Source organism: Coffea arabica, chromosome 9c, assembly GCF_036785885.1.
Source record: "Coffea arabica cultivar ET-39 chromosome 9c, Coffea Arabica ET-39 HiFi, whole genome shotgun sequence".
Lineage (NCBI taxonomy): Eukaryota > Viridiplantae > Streptophyta > Magnoliopsida > Gentianales > Rubiaceae > Coffea > Coffea arabica.
The window spans coordinates 19,811,623-19,829,861 of record NC_092326.1 but is presented as its reverse complement, the minus strand read 5'-3'; positions in this window follow the sequence as shown (position 1 = coordinate 19,829,861).

Below are 18,239 nucleotides of genomic sequence, written 5' to 3'. Positions count from 1 at the left end.
TATCCCAATTTTACATTTCTGTTTGGGTCTATCCCAATTTTACATTTCTGTCCGGGTTTATCCCGTGATAGATCTGTTCGGGTCTATCCCGTGGGTCTATCCCATTTTTAAATTTCTGTTCGGGTCTATCCCGTGGGTCTATCCCAATTTTACATTTCTGTCCGGGTCTATCCCGTTTTAAATTTCTGTTCGGGTCTATCCCGTGGGTCTATCCCAATTTTACATTTCTGTCCGGGTCTATCCCGTTTTACATTTTCTGTTCGGGTCTATCCCGTGGGTCTATCCCATTTTTACATTTCTGTTCGGGTCTATCCCATTTTACATTTTCTGTTCGGGTCTATCCCGTGGGTCTATCCCGTGGGTATATCTCATTTTTACATTTCTGTTCGGGTCTATCCCATTTTACATTTTCTGTTCGGGTCTATCCCGTGGGTCTATACCATTTTTACATTTCTGTTCGGGTCTATCCCATTTACATTTCTGTTCGGGTCTATCCCATTTACATTTTCTGTTCGGGTCTACCCCGTTCTAAATTTCCTGTTCGGGTCTATTTTAAATTCCTGTTCGAATCTATCCCGTTTTAAACATCCAGTTCGGGTCTATCCCGTTTTAAATTCCTGTTCGAGTCAGTCCTGTTTTAAACTTCCAGTTCGGATCTATCCCGTTTTAAATTTCTCGTCCGAGTCAGTCTCATTAAAAGAAGTCAGCCCTCATGTCAATAACAGCAGTCATTCGAGTAGCTGAAGCCGAATGACCCAGGTAAGTATTTGGTGTCTACTTCTTTGTCTCAAGTTTTTTCAAAACTCAGACAAAGAGGGGCAAACTGTAGACACCAAATTTTTGGTGTAATTTCTTTTAGTTTTTTATTTGTCGTGGTCTTTTTTTTAGTTTTTAGGTTCTAGTTTTATTTTTATTTTTATTTTTAAGTTTTAACATAGAATTTCTTGAAAAAAGGAAAAAAAGAAAAAGGGAAAAGCATTCAAAAAAGTATGATTTTGTCGTTTGTAATTTAAATTCAATGTTTTCTTGAAGAAAAAGAGAAAAAATGAAAAATGAAAATAAAGGAAAAATGAAAAATGAAAATCATAATTTTGTGTCTTTTATTTCTAGTTTATTTATTTTTGTCCAATATTGCTTAAATTGTTGTTTCTTAATTTTTCTTTATCATTTTTTAAATTACTTCTTAAAAAAAAAAAAAAAAGGAAAAGAAAAGGATGGTCGTGGCGTGCAAGCTGCGTTTTTCTCGCAGCTTGCAAGTAAACCCTCGGCAGCCCTTAGCTGCAATTATAGTAAAGATGTTTGAGGGTTTACGGATTGGAGCTCATATAAAAGGAACAAGAATCAGCAGCCGCGAAAAAAAAAAAGATAGAGAGAACTGAGAGGGGAAGTCGGCTAGGAGTGGAGGGAGCAGAAAGAAAGAAAAAGGAGAGGAGGTTTGAAGGTAACCAAGGCTGGAAAATCTGGGAGCAAGTGACGGCTTGGGGGTAAAGGAAAAACAAGAAAACCAGCGAGAGAGATAGAGGAGAGGGAAGGGACGAAAAAAACAGCCGCAAGAGAGGACTGACTGAAAGAAAGATCTGAAAACCAGTGAGTCTTGAGGAGTTTTGATGACGGTTGAAGTTTGAGACAGCTTTGAGGAGGAAAAAGGGTTCATCGGGACTGCTGATTGTCACGTTTGCCACCATTTTGACCTTCCATCGGCGCCGGCAGCTCATCACCGAGGTATATCGGTCCAGATTTCATGCCAAGTTTATTTTCCTTTTCCTGTTGTTCCTGTCTTGCTTGATGGTTGAGGATTGCATGGGCATCGACCTGGGATTTAAGTGACAGTAGTTATTTCCTTCGATGAGAGTTCCAAGATAAATTTAAGATGTTTGTTTGGTAGTCATGGCTGATGTTGGTGACATATTGAGTTTAATCTGTTAGAATTCTGTTGCAACAAAACATACGGGCAGATTGTCCTCTCTTTAATTGATGATATTGTTGTGATTTAAGTTTTGATTTACCAACCATTTTGGAATACCATGTTTTGTTCCCTTTTTCTTTGTTGCATTGAAGCTTTTGGCATACTTAAAAGAATCATCTTTGCTGGGTATCTGACTGCAATGGTTCAGCTATGATCGAGCAAGTTCTGATTTTTTTTTCCTTGCTGCATTTCATGCCACATCATTGTGTTCTTATCTTCCTTTTCCCTTGTCCCAAGTTTTCGTTTTGTTTGAGTTGATTTACCAAATCCATTAGGAAGTCCCTGATTAGATGAAATTGCTGCAAGTCCTCACGATTGCTTGCTGCATTATGCCTGCTTGCTTGCTATATTAAACTCACGCATTCCTGTCTCTGTGATCTTGTTGGCTGGTATGAAGTGGTTCATTCTATCCTTTTGATGTTAGTTGATTTGTTCATGTTAGAAGAATCTGTAGGGTGGTTTTGCTATGTTGAGTTTGTTACCCGGAATGTACAAAAGCAATTTGGTAAGCTGCAATTTTGGCAGCAAAGAAAATATTGCAGAAATTCTTGCTGCAATTTTCTCCTTCCTTAGTTTACTGTTCAGTCTTTACCCACGAATGATTGGCTCCATTTTTGTTTCGATCCTGCAATGGAGTTATATGGTAGTTGCTGAACTTATTTGCATGATGAAATGGATAGAGAATTGCGGCTGGAAAATGACTACTAGCTTGGACGCAAAAGGCAGCAAGCTTCTTTTGTTTTTAGTTGCAGGAGCTTGTCTCATGATTGTGTGAGGCTGCGTTACTTTTCTTGTTTTTATTTCCGCAGCAGCTCACCAGAAATTGGTTTTAGTCATCTAGTTTACTAGTTAACCTTTGTGCCTAAATGATCAACGCTGAAGCTGCACGCTTTAATCCGAAACTCTGAATGTTTTGGTATGTATCGTATGGTTTGAAGCTTCAGTTGCAGCAATCTTCTTCAGTCTTGTATGAAAGTTTTGTACGATTTCCTTCTATGTTTTTGCTTGTTGGACATGGAGTTTAGATTGTACAGAGTTGGGATAAATGAAATGGTTAGTTAAAGCTGTTTGGATTTTGCTCTTGAATTGAAATGCAACCGGCATTCATAAGTGCAGAAGACTTCAAATGCAGAAATCTCTTTCGTTGCATGCATGAATAATCTCAGAGATTTGCATTTTGACCCCTTGGTTTCTAATTAATGCTGCTATGACCCAATCAATTAAATAATTTCATCAATTTGGTCCTTCGCAGCTTTGATTTATGTAACTTCATTGCTTGTTTACTTCAATTAACTACCATGTTTTGCTTCAATTGCGCTTAAAACATGACTTTAGGGACTTTATGATCAAGTGAGTTTTGTTTTGCACATTTCTTTTAATTTTTCTTAAATAAAGTGGTACCTTGACCTTTTTATTGTTTTGAAGCCATTTTTACTTCATTTGATTACCATCGAGGGGGGAGGTATAATTTCTTTTATCTTTTTTGTCTCTCCTATGTGATTCAACGTGCTACGTGTGAAATACATGTCTACTTGTTTTACTAGTTTTTCCTTAGTTTCTTTTATTTATGTCATTTACTTTTGCTTTTTATTTAAGTTATTCATTATGGGGTATGTGTACACCTCTTGGCTTGTAATAGATAGGGCTTGGAGGAGCATTTAATGAAGACCTATCGAAGTCATGTGCCTAGCTAGCAAATGTAATAGTTAGGACTTTAATTGTCTTATTTATTTTGCATGCTTACGTGCTACGTGTTAATTTGCTTTATTAGGGCCTCGCATCTAGTCGAGCATGCTAAATGTTATGTGCTATGTGTTTACGAGTGTTTTGGCATGCCTACTCGCTTTCCATGGCCATGAATGAATGTGATGGATGAATGTACGTTTCCACTAGTCCAACGCTAGTCGGAATGCATAGAATGGGCTAGTCCAACGCTAGACCCTTAGGAATTTCCCTTCGTTAGTACATGTTTGCATGTTCATTACATGTCATGCATTCTTTTTAGTTTTATCATTTTGCATGCCCCTCGAACCCCTTTTCCCTCCATTTTAGGATTTTTGCATTTCATGCTAGTTATAGGGTTCATTTGCTTGAGAATCCCCTTAAATATGGGATATAGACGAGTGTGGCTTTTTATAAGCCTTAGCACGCTTGTATTCCCTCTATAAAAGGGCAAATTGAGTCACGATTTAGGTCTCCCCGTACCCAATATACATAAATTCCCTAGGTTCATGCATCCACTCTACCATTTTCTACCTTCACCACACTTTCATTTTTCCTCCCACTTTGCACACGTGCACCTTTATGTTTCTTCACTTGCACACGAACACTTTTATTATCACTTGCACACATGCACTTCATATTATCATTTCACATACCGTAACTTGCCCACTCACGTGCACATTTTCACTTGCATATTATTGTCTTTTATTACTTGTTTCAAACTCATGTCCTCACATTGCATACATGCATTCCATTCATTTGCATCCCACTCGCATTATTCGTGACTTCTTCAAAGGATCGTCATTGGGCTTCACAATTAATGTGATTGGCACCACCCAACCTTTGAAGAGAAATTTCCCCCAATACCCCTAGGTCTAGGGTTTGCATTCATGTAGTGCATCCAAATGTAATAAATTCTTTGGTTAAAACAAGAAAATCTTTGATTAAATCATGCAACTAGCCTTGGCTAGGTAAAAGGGGTGCCTTGGATTTTATCCTTGCCTTCCCCTTTGTCAAATGTGACTCCCGAACCTTTTTCTTTGGTTTACGTGGACTAGGAGTCGTTTAAAAGGGGTTTCTTACTACTTTTTTTCTATTTTTCTTTAAAAATTCATTTTTAGGTGACTTGGTACACCTTAACTCATTACCAAGTGGCGACTCCGATTTTGATTTCAAGAAACCCTTTTTAAACTACATTTTGGGTCAAATCGTCGCATTCTCAAAACCCCATTTAGGCCCATTTTTCTTTTAAATCACAATTCATTTTCCAATCACAAAAAATACATTTTTTAAACCATTTATTTATTTTATCAAAAAATGGGGCGCGACAGTTGGCGACTCCACTGGGGACTTGAGAGTCCGAGCAATCGATTTAGTCAAATTCTTTTCTTCTTTTAACCTTTTCATTTATCACATTGGATGTTTAGGATTGCATTTTTTCCTTTTTTTTAGGATTTTTTACATTTCGCGTATCAACTCACTTCCTCACACATTCGCCTACGATTGTTTGGATGGATGGATGATTTATTTATGATTTTGCGCTTTGCATTGCATTTGGGGGGGTGTGTGTCACCCTTAGAGCCTTGCGATTGGTTCTCGACCCCTTCCCTCAAAATAGGGAACACTTCATACGTGCACGTTTACTTATTGTTATCCCACTTTATTTTATTTTTTCGTGGGCGTTTCCCACACCGCCTTGTAGGATTAAGATCGATCGCCTTGGGTAGGCGGCTGGTGTGCGCTGCGCCCATAGCGCTACCTAAGGGATCACTCGAGCCACCGACCAAGGGCCCTGGGGGTGATGACCCTTCGCCTTTAGGTCTGAAGGCTTGGGGACCTTTTAAACCTTATCGAGTCTAGTCGCATTAGTGAACCCCAACCTCATGCATCCATGTTAGAATTTTCCTAGGTTAGAGTCGGCCTCACCCTCTTTTAAGCACATTAGGCACGAGGGAAGGGGTTCCACCCCTTTTATTGCTTTCATTGTATTTCTTTTCTTAATTGCTCCCAATGTGTTATGTGTACTATCAATTGCACTAACCATTCTTTTTGTTTTCTTGGCTTGCATTCATGTGCCTTAGCAATAAGAGGCCTCTTTGGCACTCTTTTAGCGACTTACCCACTAGATAGCTCACATGTTTAAATTTCAGCTATTACACTTAATTTTCAATAAATACATTTCATTTCTTTTAGACCTTTTCCCCCCGATGCATTATTTATATCCTTTAGGCCGTATTTGTCACATATTTACATCGCTTTAATAAACTGGCATCATGCATTAAACCCTAGAAAGGGAATGCCACTCAGGGGATCCCGTGTTAGGAATAAACCGCCTTGTGTCTCGGATACTTAATCCAAAGAGACTTGCACGTTTACATTTTGTACCATCCAAAGGGGTAGTGCACAAGGTAAGGTAGGATCCGATCATTTTTCATAAAACGATCCTTGGAATATGAGCATCTAATAATCGCTTTTTGGCCATTTTTAAACCTAACTGGTAAAAATCCCTTGCGTAAAGGACATTAATTTGAAGAAATTCACAAATAATTCCTTATCATTGAGACAGCTAATAAACTGAGGCCAAATCGTGATTTTAGAAGGCTCATAGACTAATTTTTTGAAACCACCAATGGCCGAACGATTCAATCGATCCATTTTGTCAATTCCTAATCAATTTTGAATAAATCAATTCATTTGACCAATTTACCCTTTTTAGGGTCATTCGGTCAATTTTTGAATAAATCAATTTCATTCATTTGACCAATTTACCCTTTTAGGGTGATTTGGTCGATTTTTGCATAAATCATCAATCTCCATTTTATTCATTAGACCAATTTACTCATTTCTTAGGTCAATTCAATCAATTTTGAATAAGTCATCCGATTTCATTTGACTAGTTTACCCTTTTAGGGTGATCTAGTCAATTTTGAATCAATCATTCGATCCATTGGACCGATTTGCCTAGGATAACAATAATTCAAGAAACATTTACAATGGAAAGCGATAACAACACATTCATTAAAAGGATACGGGCTCATAGGGAGCCATGCTTTCGTTCGTTCATTTGTTCTCATGACATTTACCCTTATTCCTCCAATGGTTTGAAAATGCATTTTTGTAAGTAAAACCCTCCTTCGTTCGTTCGTTTCATTTCATTCACCCACTCCTGGACGTTGGCCAGGCTCCACCAACCTACAAGGTAATACTCGAGTATACCAACGTTCACACCCAGGGCCACCATATCGCCCGACCGAGTCCGCTTCTGGCTGGAGTCGATCGGTAACGAAGGGCAGGGCCCAATTCAGCCAAACGGCTTACATTCATGCGCAACTAGCATTTAATCATTTAATTAATTGAAAATTTCACATTTATTTAGGTCGAGTGCGATAAAGTACACACTCGCCTAGAAAACTCGTTTTAACAATCATTGAAAGCACTTAACACAATATCAATCAATAATAACAAGCCAATAAGTCAAGGAAATATAACAAACAAGGAACACTCACCTATATACGCAAAACAACGTGCAAAATATCCTTCCGGATATTATCTTTAGTCACCAAGTGTGAGAACTCTTAAATCCCTTAATAATTTTCCTAGGGTTTATTTCCTTTAATGGCATGTTTTCTGCATTTTCTGGCTTAGGAAAATTTTCCTGGTGAATTTTTTGAGTAATTATAGTTTTTAGATGATGTTTCTCGTATTGGAGAGTTTTTGAAAAATTAAGAATATATAATGGACGTGGGACCCACTAGGGCGAAAAGTTCGGAAAAATTCGGCCAATTAGGTTAAATTCCGGATACTGTGTGAAATTTATCGGGTGTTAAGAGATAAGTAGAGGATGTGAAGTGATTGATGTGAGAGGAAAAAGAAAAGATAGGATTGCATTAATGGAGGTAACAAGTGTCACCATTATATTGGTTATGACTTATGACTTACTATTCATGTTTTTTGACTTTTGACCCATTTGGTTAAATATCTTAAAAATTAACCAAAATTCACTCATTTCTTACTCCTCCATGGCCGGCTCTCCCTTGAGCAAAGAAGAAAGAAACTCTTCAACATTTTAGCTTCCATTTAGCTCAATCTTCCAAAACCAATCACATAAACTAGTTCTACTCCATAAAATCCTTCCCTTTGGTGCTAGTAAGTGTTCTTGTGGAAGTGTTCAAGGAAGCCAAGGTGTTCTATAACTCCTTTTCTCTTGTTTACTAGGTAAGTGGTGCTTAAACTTCCTCCTACACCTAATGATGCTTAATTTGTGCCTAGTGGTGGCTAAAGTGATGATATTTGTGGTTTATTTCTTGGTTGGAGATGAATTGGTGAAATTTTTATTTTATTGTTGAATTTTCTGGTTTAATATGATTTGGATGTTGTGGCCTTGTATGATGATTGGCGATGGCCTATAATGACTCTAGTAGGTGTGAATTATTGATAATTGCAACCAATTTTGGGTTTGGAAGGAATTTGAGGAAGTTAGGGTTTCATAACCCCCTTTTCTGTCCGGTTTTGTATCTCATGCTTAGAGGCCGAATTGGCCTTGACTCAAAACATGAAAGTTGTAGGTATTGATGTGTTTGAGGTGCCTGTAAAATTTCAGGTTATTTGGAGTAGTGTAGAGTTAGATATGTCAATTTTACTGTAGCTGTTCTGAGTTGATCAGAATGTGCAAACTGTGTTTGTAATCGTCTGCTTTGACTGGAATTGCTTTGGATTTGGATGTTGGTGTCTACTGATGAAATGTAGGTTGAGGTCTTAGCTACCGTATGCCTTTGGAATCAACGCATTTGGACCTGTATAGACTGAGTTGGACTAATTACAGCATAGTGTGATTTGTGAACCTGCAATTACGGTTCTGGTTTGGTATTCTGCATTTTTGACCTAGTTGTACAAGGATTTGGACTGAGTGGCCTTCTACATTGTTGTAGCCCTGTCTTTTAGCTTCGAGATGGTGGGTTTTACACCCTCATCCGATAAGCGTAGCGCATTTTGTGCCATTACCGCAAAAGGAGGACGAAAACTGTTTTTTTTGTTAAGGTCAAGTTAGTGCATTGCTGAAATTTCTGGTTACCTATGATACTTGTATATGCATATGAAACCTTATTGGGGTTGTGGTTGGCATGGCTTTATGACTCGTTATCGAGTCTCCATGTACTTGTTTGCATGTTTTAGGGCTCGCTCTCATTCCGGTCATTTCCTAGCTAACTTTTGTACTTGTACTACTTTGAGCCTAGTGAACGGCTTTTGGGAAATGAGATGACTTTTGTGTGAAATGTTGGGACTGATTTGAGGAAATAATGAAGCCTTAATGGCTAGAAAAGTAAGAATTTTAGGGGAGGTGTTGCCCGATTTTCTAGGCCGTTTGGTTCCTTTCAGTTGGATTTGCCTTTTGGTGGAAATGAAAGGCTTTTGGGTTGTTTGCGCCTAAGTCTTCATGTTACCTTTTCGTTTCCAAGAAAATCATGTTTTCCACCCTTGCATTAGTAATTATTTGGCGAGGCATACGACTAGTAGTCGAGCCTCATGTGCATTGTGTTTACTCGATTATGGATGTGAAACCTTCAATTGGTTTATTTTGGTTATTTTAGGGTTTCTTGGCGATTAAGGCCAATCTGAAGTAAAAATTTTTGAAGTTGAGCCGGTGAGTGCACCACTCCCCTCCATTGCTGTTTAACTTGATTTCTGCTCTGCAATCTGTTTATTTGGTTGAGACGAGGGTGTACTTTATCACACTCGTTCTCTTGTCTGTTCATATGCCAATTTACTATGCAAAATTTGAATCTGTTATCTGTGTCTGCATCTATTTGGATTTCTATGACCTATGAGCTCAGTCCTGTGGCTAAGTTATTCGAATCGGGCCGGCAAGGGCCTGGACGATTAGATAACGAACCACGGTAGTCTGTTCGGGGATTTTGGGTATTGAGACCCTTGATTCCGGGTATACTCGAGTATTATCATTTTGTTCGTTTGAGGTGAGCGGGCCCGGTAAAGGGGTGTTTGGTGGACGGAATTCGGTGATAAGAGGGGTCTACGGACGCGTTGGTTCTATATATGTTGACGGAGAGTCAACCGGTTTGGATCAAGTATTGCGCTGGAAATTTGGCTCCTGAGAGCCACCCGTATCCTTCTGATTTGAATCATTGGTTCCTTTGCTTTACATCTGACATGTGTATCTGATTTGTTAAATGTGAAATTCCATGATTTTAATGCTATCTGTTTGGTACCTCATTGAGCGCAAGCTCACCCCTTTCTGTTCCTTTTGTTTTCCTTACAGGAAAATAAACCCTTTTGGTCTGGATTTGACAAATGGCTGCCAAATTGAGCTAGTTGAACATATCTTTTGTATAGCTCATGTATTAAAACCCTAAGTGTACTCGTGGGGCGTTTTCTCTTTTGGTTTGGCAAACCGTGTGTATATATTAACTTTTGAAAACTTTTGTATGTCATTTTGATTTGTAAACGCTAAAGTTCAGATATGAATGTTTGTTAGCTATTTCGGTTGGGTTCTGACGGGCCGATTACTATTCATGGCCGACTCCGGATTTCATTTTTTTGATTTTGGGTTATTTTACCATTTTGACTTGTTTACGCTCGTTTGTAAGTTCCGGATCGCTATAGATAGTTCTAGTCTGCATCGTTAGTCCTGACGAGAGCTGGGCAGGCAGTCCGCTAACCCCTTTGGTTCGCCTTAGGGGAAAGTGGGGCTGTTACACCAAGAAAACCTAAGATTAAACAAGAAAGAATATTATAGCTCATCTAACACAAACAATTAGGTGAAATCAAAGAACTCGATAATTGATGAGTAGAACGTATAAAAGACTTTAAAGTGAAACGAGGACATTTGGACCCGTGGACAAAAATAACTAGGGTTTCATAGTTGAAACGTAAAACCCAACTCAAAAGGGTTATAAAATTTTCCAATGGAAACACTTGAACCAAAGACAAGTCGGAATCCAACTCGATAGGCTAAGAAATACTGTTTTCGGGATCGTTTATATGATTCAAAATCATCTCATATTCAAGTAGATATTATATACTAAATGTCTTAATGAAATTCATGTAAAAGGGAGGACAAAATACCCAAGAAAACCCTAAACCACTCCTTTTTATTTGGGCAAGAGTAAGTAAACATTTGGAGTTTCCAATTGAAGAAGGATCATGCTTTAAGATGGAAAACGGTCATAGTATTTGCCAAATGAAAATATACAAATTCAAATAGAAACTTAGCCCTCGAGCGAAAATTTGGGCAGCACGCCCTTTGTATTTACCTATTTTTCCAGCCATTTATGGCTTCATTGTTTTCCTCAATCAATCCCAAAGTCACACACAATATCATCTCATTTCAATAGCCATTCAAATCAGTTCCTAGCTAGTTAGATTCAACTTCCAATCATCAATCATAAGTTTTACCACAAGAATCAAGAGTTAGGAAACTGGTTTACCAAAAATCCTTAATCATAACCCTAGCTGGCCGATTCTCTTGAAGCATGAAACACATAAATTAATCCAACAATTCATCATATAACACAAACTTGGTCATCAATTCACCAAAAGAAACAAAATCAGTACAAGTTCATGAACTAAACCAACGTCCAACTTTGGTGACTGAAACTTACTTGAGGAGATGTATCCTTGAGCTCCAACTCTCCAACAAAGTTCCCTTGGTTGGTTGCAAGCAAGGTTGGATGAATAACCCCAATGATTCTCTTTCTTTCTTTTTTTTTTCCTTCCTTCTTTCTTCCCCTAGCTCACCCGATGCTGCCCTTCTTCTTCTCCAAGCTCACGACAGCTTGTTCTTGGTGTTGGCTTTGTTTGTTTTGTCTTATGTCCTACTAACTTAATAGCTAAGTCTATTAATAGTAAAGCAAAACAAGAGATGGGTCATGGGCTTGGGTAATTAATGAGTTTATGGCTTAGGCTTCTAATGAAATTAAAACTTAAAGGCCCAACACTACAACTCTACTTGATCCAATGTAATTAACCCATTGGTTTACTAACTTAATATCCACTTAATGCACTAATTTAGTTTAATTAAAACTTAAGCACACTAACCCAAGGTACTAATCACTCGAACCCCCGTACTAAACATGCATGCATGCACATACAATCACGAAAATATTAATTGTTTGAATTTAATTTAAACTTAAAGGTTTAGTTTTGAAAATAGGATTTTAATGATTCAATTAAATGTTTCACTTTTGGTATGTAAAATACTCTTTGAAAATTAAAACACATGGTAAAATACATTTTTCACACAATAGCTACTATAATTATCCATATTTAATTTATTTGAGACCATTAGGAATCCAAGATCTCACATCCATAATGCACCTCAAACTTAACATGTACGCACTTTTACTAGAAAAAAAAGTGATTTAAAAACGATACTCACTTATAGAATCTCTGAAAATTAAATGATTAATTGATTGAAAGTAAGGAAAATACACGTTGAAAAATAAAATAGAATAAAATAAAATAAAACAAGGAGAATTTTGCGGGTCCTCACAGGTTAGGTGTGGTATGATGTATATATATGGTATCTCATCTTGTGAAGGTGATAGTAGTGGTAGTTTCAAGGTGAAAATGTGAATTGTAGCTTGAAATAACAAAAATTCCAGATTTCTGGAAAATTTAGCTTCAGTTCTGTCCGGTTCCATTTCATCATGTTAGAGGCTGAATTAGGCTTAGCACAAAATACAAAAGTTGTAGAATGATGTTTTATGGTTGCCTACAAAATTTCATTTCAATCAGAGCAACGTAACTTGTGAAAAGACAAAAATACCCCTGACTCTCATAGGTTTAGTCCAGTGGACAATTTTGATATTTCACAACACTAACTGTGTCTGTTCACCTAGATGTGTACTAAATTAGTCTTTGTCCAAAACACAAAAGTTGTAGTACTATTTCTTACCTTTCCAACGCCCTGGAATCACCTCGATTGGACTTCGGTAGCCTGAGTTATTGTCGTTTAAACATAGCATGGTTAACTGATCTATTTGTGCGATTCCGGTTCAGTAAATTCAAATTTTGACTTAGATACACTATGAACTGGACTTGGTAGTCTTCATAAAAGTTGTAGCTCTCTTCCTTAGCTTCGAAACAGTATAAAGTTCACCCCAATCCGATAAGTATAGCTTCAGTTGTGTCCGTTATGCAAAACAACATCAAATCTGTCTTTTGTTTCTTGACACAAACTCCATTTCCGCACATGTTCCTAGCTTGATTTTGTACTTGTATCACTTGGAGCCTATGGAATGGCTATTGAAATGAGATGATTTTGTATATGACTTTGGGTTTGATTGAGGAAAAGAATGAAACCATAAATGGTTGGAAAATAGGTAACTACAAAGGGTGTGCTGCCCAAATTTACGCTCGAGAACTAGGTCGATACACTTGCGACTTGAGTAAGGCTTAAGAGCGAATACCACGTGAACCATCTAGGGTATTTCCGTTTTCTTTGTCACTTCGACTCAATATAGCGATTTTAAAGTTTTACAAGTGAGTCTAAGTTTTACAAATATTTTACTTATGTCCTTTGGTTTCAATGTACACTTTTCACTACCAAAACCATATTTATACTTTGTACTAGTACGTATTCGACTTGTCTTTGACTCACTTACATCTTTGATGGTTGAAGCATAATGTGTTCGTTTGATTATTAGGATACCTTGATGATTGAGGGTGTATCCAGAAGGAAACTTTGGACGTTATTTTGCTTAAATAGGTAAGTGTTCCTTGTTTGTTATATTTTCCTTGACTTCATGACTTGTTGTTGTTGTTGTTTGATAATGTGTTAAGCGTTTTCAATGATTTTCAAAACGAATTTTCTAGGCGAGCGTGTACTTTATCGCACTCAACCTAAATGAAACATGAAATTTTCAATGATTTAATGGTTGATACATTAGTTGTGCATGATGTAAGCCTTTTGGCTGAATTGGGCCCTGCCCTTCGTTACCGATCGACTCGAGCCAGAAGCGGACTCGATCGGGCAATATTGTGACCCTGGGTGTGAACGTTGGTATATTCGAGTATTACCTTGTTGTCGGGTGAAGTCCGGCCAACGTCCGGATGGGGGTGAAATGGAATGAACGAACGAGGGTTTTAAATACAAAAATGCATTTTCAAATAATCGGAGGAATAAGGGGAATGACAGGAGAACGAACGAACGAATGAACGAATAGCTCCATATGAGCCCGTATCCTTTTAATGAATGTGTTACTATCGCTTTCCATTGTAAATGTTTCCTGAATTATTGGTACTCTATGTTTAATGTATTGAATTGAATGTTTGATTATGTGTTCGGAACCTCACTGAGCTTTTAGCTCATTCCTTTAGTTTTGTTTTCCTTAACAGGGGAAGACGAGCAAGAACGAGAGCTTGGAATCGACTAGCCTAGTCTAGTTCTTTGATTTTGTAATGGTTCTCGCCCTAGTGCTTGGCACGAGCTGGTTGTATGAAGAAATGAGAACCTTTGTATATTCGATGTTTGTACTCCCATTGGAGATAGCAATGTATATAGGTGTCGCTTTAAGTTTTGGATTGTTGTTATACTCTTTCTTGTGGTTTTATTTCGGATTTGTTTGAGTGAACGGCTGAGTCCCGGCGAGAGCTGGGCAGGCAGTCCCCTGAACCCTTTGGTTCACCTTAGGGGGAGGTGAGGCTGTCACACCTTCCAAAAGCTCCTTGTAGATGAGAAACCAAACACTTTCTTCCCAAACTTTTACCACACATAACTATCTAAGCACTAAAATGAAAGTTTAATCGGTTTGGATTTTGGATTTTCACTCAACTAAGTTGGATTCAAGGTGAAGTTGCTAGCTTGTCTTCCTATCTTTTTTTTTCTCTCAAACTCACGACCAAGAGGCTGGAATGGAGGAGAAAATGAAGCTTCAAGAAGGTTTATAAGAGGGTAATTGGTTTGGGTCAAAGTTAGGTGGATGACCACCAAGCGTCACCTCAAGATTCAACCTCAATTTTTCCTTTTTTTTCCCCTTTTCTTGGTCAATATTTTCGGCCATCTTAAGCTGGATTAAGGGCTGATATTTTGCACTAATATCAAGGTTATTTTATGGTAAGAAAATGGTGGTCAAGTAGTGCACTGAATCGGTAACAAACGGTACCCGTCGGTTCAACCTGATTTTTCTTAAATCGCGCGTAATAGGGTTTTCACTTATAATTCTCACTTCCAATCACACACTTAATATCATCTAAAACTCACTCTTAATCACCAAATTTGATCCATACTCCGTACCGGATAGTCACACCACGGATAGGCGTAAAACCCTAATTCGCGCTAACTTGAAAACGAAAAGGAAAAACCCTTACTTCTACATTCACTTGCACTTATTGTGGGGTGATTGGGTAGTGAGGCTATTATAAAGTAATAATTTCCAAGTAAAAGGAATTTTAAGAAAATGTGCGGGATTTTACAATTCCATTAAAAGTAGGGTTTTGATTAAAACATAAGAGATTTAAGAAACCGATTAGTCACAAGTAAATTAGGGTTTTTGTTTAGACTTTAGGGTTTCTAGAATTTAGGGTCTCTCATTTTTTTTAAACAAAACAATGTCTTAAATAAAGAAATCATAATATCCTCTTGAAGACTAAACAACACTAGTGTCCTAAAAGTTAGGGTTTCACAATCCCTGAGTTTTGTCTTAAAGAGTTGAAATTGGCCATTACAAATATGGTATTGCCATGGTATTTTAAACAATTATAGTAGAACATTCAATTTGACAAAAGGCAAAATCAACCAGAACATTCAATTTGGCAAAAGGCAAAATCAACGTAGAATATATGTCGCAAATTCATATATTTGGCCATAACACATCTATAAATTAATCAAAATAAAAGTGAACCACAAATGTTCGGTCCTAAATCCCACATAATCAATTCAAGTAGTAATGGCCAATACATATCCTTCCCAAAAGATAAGAGTACTAGATTTCTAAACTAGAGCATAGACTATAGCACCAATGTCATATTTCAATCATCTCTAGTAGCATATCCAACAGTCTTCTCACGATCAATACGAAGCTAGACTGCATTGAAAATAAACATTTCTCTAGAGTTTCAGCATATACAACTATTGTGAACTTAATAAGTAAAAAAAAAATCAGTCAAAAAAAGAGTTTCAGCCAAAATAAAAGAATATGCGAATTTTAAGAAAGCAACCACCCCAAGTTTATAAGACTCGTCCTTTCTATTATCAAGTTTCATCCAATTTTTGTCCATGTCCTAGAGTTACAAATCCAGAACATAAGTCACAAATTTTTATCTACACATTACAACTAGAAAATAAGCATAGATAAGCTAGTTATGAAATAATAGATTTTTTGAGGTGAATCTATAAAGATATAAGTGCAATTCCTAATGTGCATAAGTAGGCATGGGGTAAAACAGGAAAATCTCTACTTCTCTGTGTTTTTTCCAGATTATATATTAAACATACACTTTTGCTAGCTTAGACAATCATCCATGAATTTCATTTTGAAGGAACAAGGAATGGAACTATTAAGTGGCAGCAACTGCAAATCTGTTAGTGTTGTTGCAGTTGCATCCTTTAAAAGAGACTAACAAGTCAAAAACAATCTATTAAAACATAGTTTAAAGAAGTTACCTGACAAGTAATGAAAAATTAGAAGAATAGAGGTAAAAACAGGCCTAATTGTCTCTTGAGTCCAGTGTAAAGCAGCTGCCAAAAAGGCAATGAAAAAGCTGAGAACCATTTTTCAATTGAGGCTCCAATGAAAAAGCTTATTAGTGAAGAAATATACAGAAAACAGAACACCAAACATAATGCACCAAGTGTAACAACCTGTTTAATGGGAGTAGATATGTTACCATCAGGAACAAAATCAGTTGCACAGAAAGTTGAGAAAAAGAATGAACTACATGCATAAAGCTCCTAAGATTCAGTGAGGAAAATGGACTGAAAAACATGGTACTGACAGATTTTTAACTAGGAGGGGTAAATGGACCGAGTGAGGAAAAAATGGGTAAAGAGAAAATTTTTACTTGAGGTTTAGACAGGTCAAGTTTATGTCATGATAAGTTCTGTCACAAATATATTCGTGCCATCGTCTTCATTTTCTCCACCTTTATGTATACTTTAGTTTCATAATGACAGAAACTCATCGAATTATATACAATTCTATTATTTAGTCTATTATATACAAGTTTCATAATGACAAGGAAATATACAAGTCTATTATTTAGTTTGAGAATCCTATTCAATTCTTGAATGGCATATGAAGTATGAACATGAAAGTATTAATTATACTTATAGATTGAGTAGAGCAGTAATAGCATTCATGATCTTAAAAAGAAAAAATAAAAAATGTGCCATGACTAACAAATTTAAGAATCTTGTCCATTTCCAAAATGTTATTTCATTTTCATAAGATTCTTTCTTCTAGATAAGACATTGTCATATATACTGTGCTCAACTAAGCTTATGAGTGGGGCCATTAATCCATTTTTCTTTTACAATATAAATTATAAGAAAAAGTAAAAGAAAAAGAAAGAGGAGATAGAACGAGGGTAACAAGACTAATATAACAGATGTCAAAACAAAAACTCCATTACATTTTTTGGTATCGAAGTTAAATTGTATCCCATAATAGTGGAAAGGCAGCTGGAGCCAACCTAGTGCTATCACCAAGTATGTGAGAACCCTAGAATTTGCATATTTCCTTAGTCTATTGTTTCTTCTCCTTTTCTCCTCTTAAGTGCAAAATTTGTTAACTAATCGTTGGAAACAAAGGAAGGCCTAGTTGTTATGTGCATTTATGTAGGAAATATGTATGTAAGTGTATGTGTTAGAAGTACGTTTGAGCGCGACAATTGAATTCGGAAAAGAGGAAAAATTTTGAGAAAAGCTGAAGGGGCCGAATCCGGCCGCAAATCCGGCTAGTTCTTGGCCGGATTGTGGTGCAGTTTTGAAAAAAAATTGGATTCGTCTCTGCCTCATATCCGGCTAGGAATCCGGCCGGAAATCCGGCCAGAAACCGGCCGGATTGTGACAGGACAGCTGGTTTGACCAGCGTTTTTCCTTCCTTCTTATCACCTTTTTGGCCCAAAATATCTCATTTTCTTTCCTTCTCAACCGAGAGCTTTGGGAGCAAAGTGAGAGAGAACTCTTCAATCTTCATCTTTGGTTTTGCTTCAATCTTGATATTTCACCGTTAGAATTTTATTTTACTCCACACAAGTGTTGGCTAAGGTGGATTCAAGGTGCTAGTGGAGTTATTTTTGGAAGTGAAGTCCTAACTCTCTACCTTTGCTTGAGTTTAAGGTGAGTGGTTAAGTTCAAAATTCTTTGTTGGTTCTCTTCTTGGTTCATTAGTGATTAGTAATGGCTAGTAGTGTTATATTGTGAATGATTTCATGAGATTAGTGGATTATGGTGAAGTTTTTAATTATTATGATTTTTTTTCTGTTTTCATATGATTATTGCTTTTGGCTAGGTGTGGTGAATGGAAATGATATAGAATGAGGCTAGTTGGTATGAATGATGGTTAATTGCAAGAAAATGTTGTTTGGAAGGAAA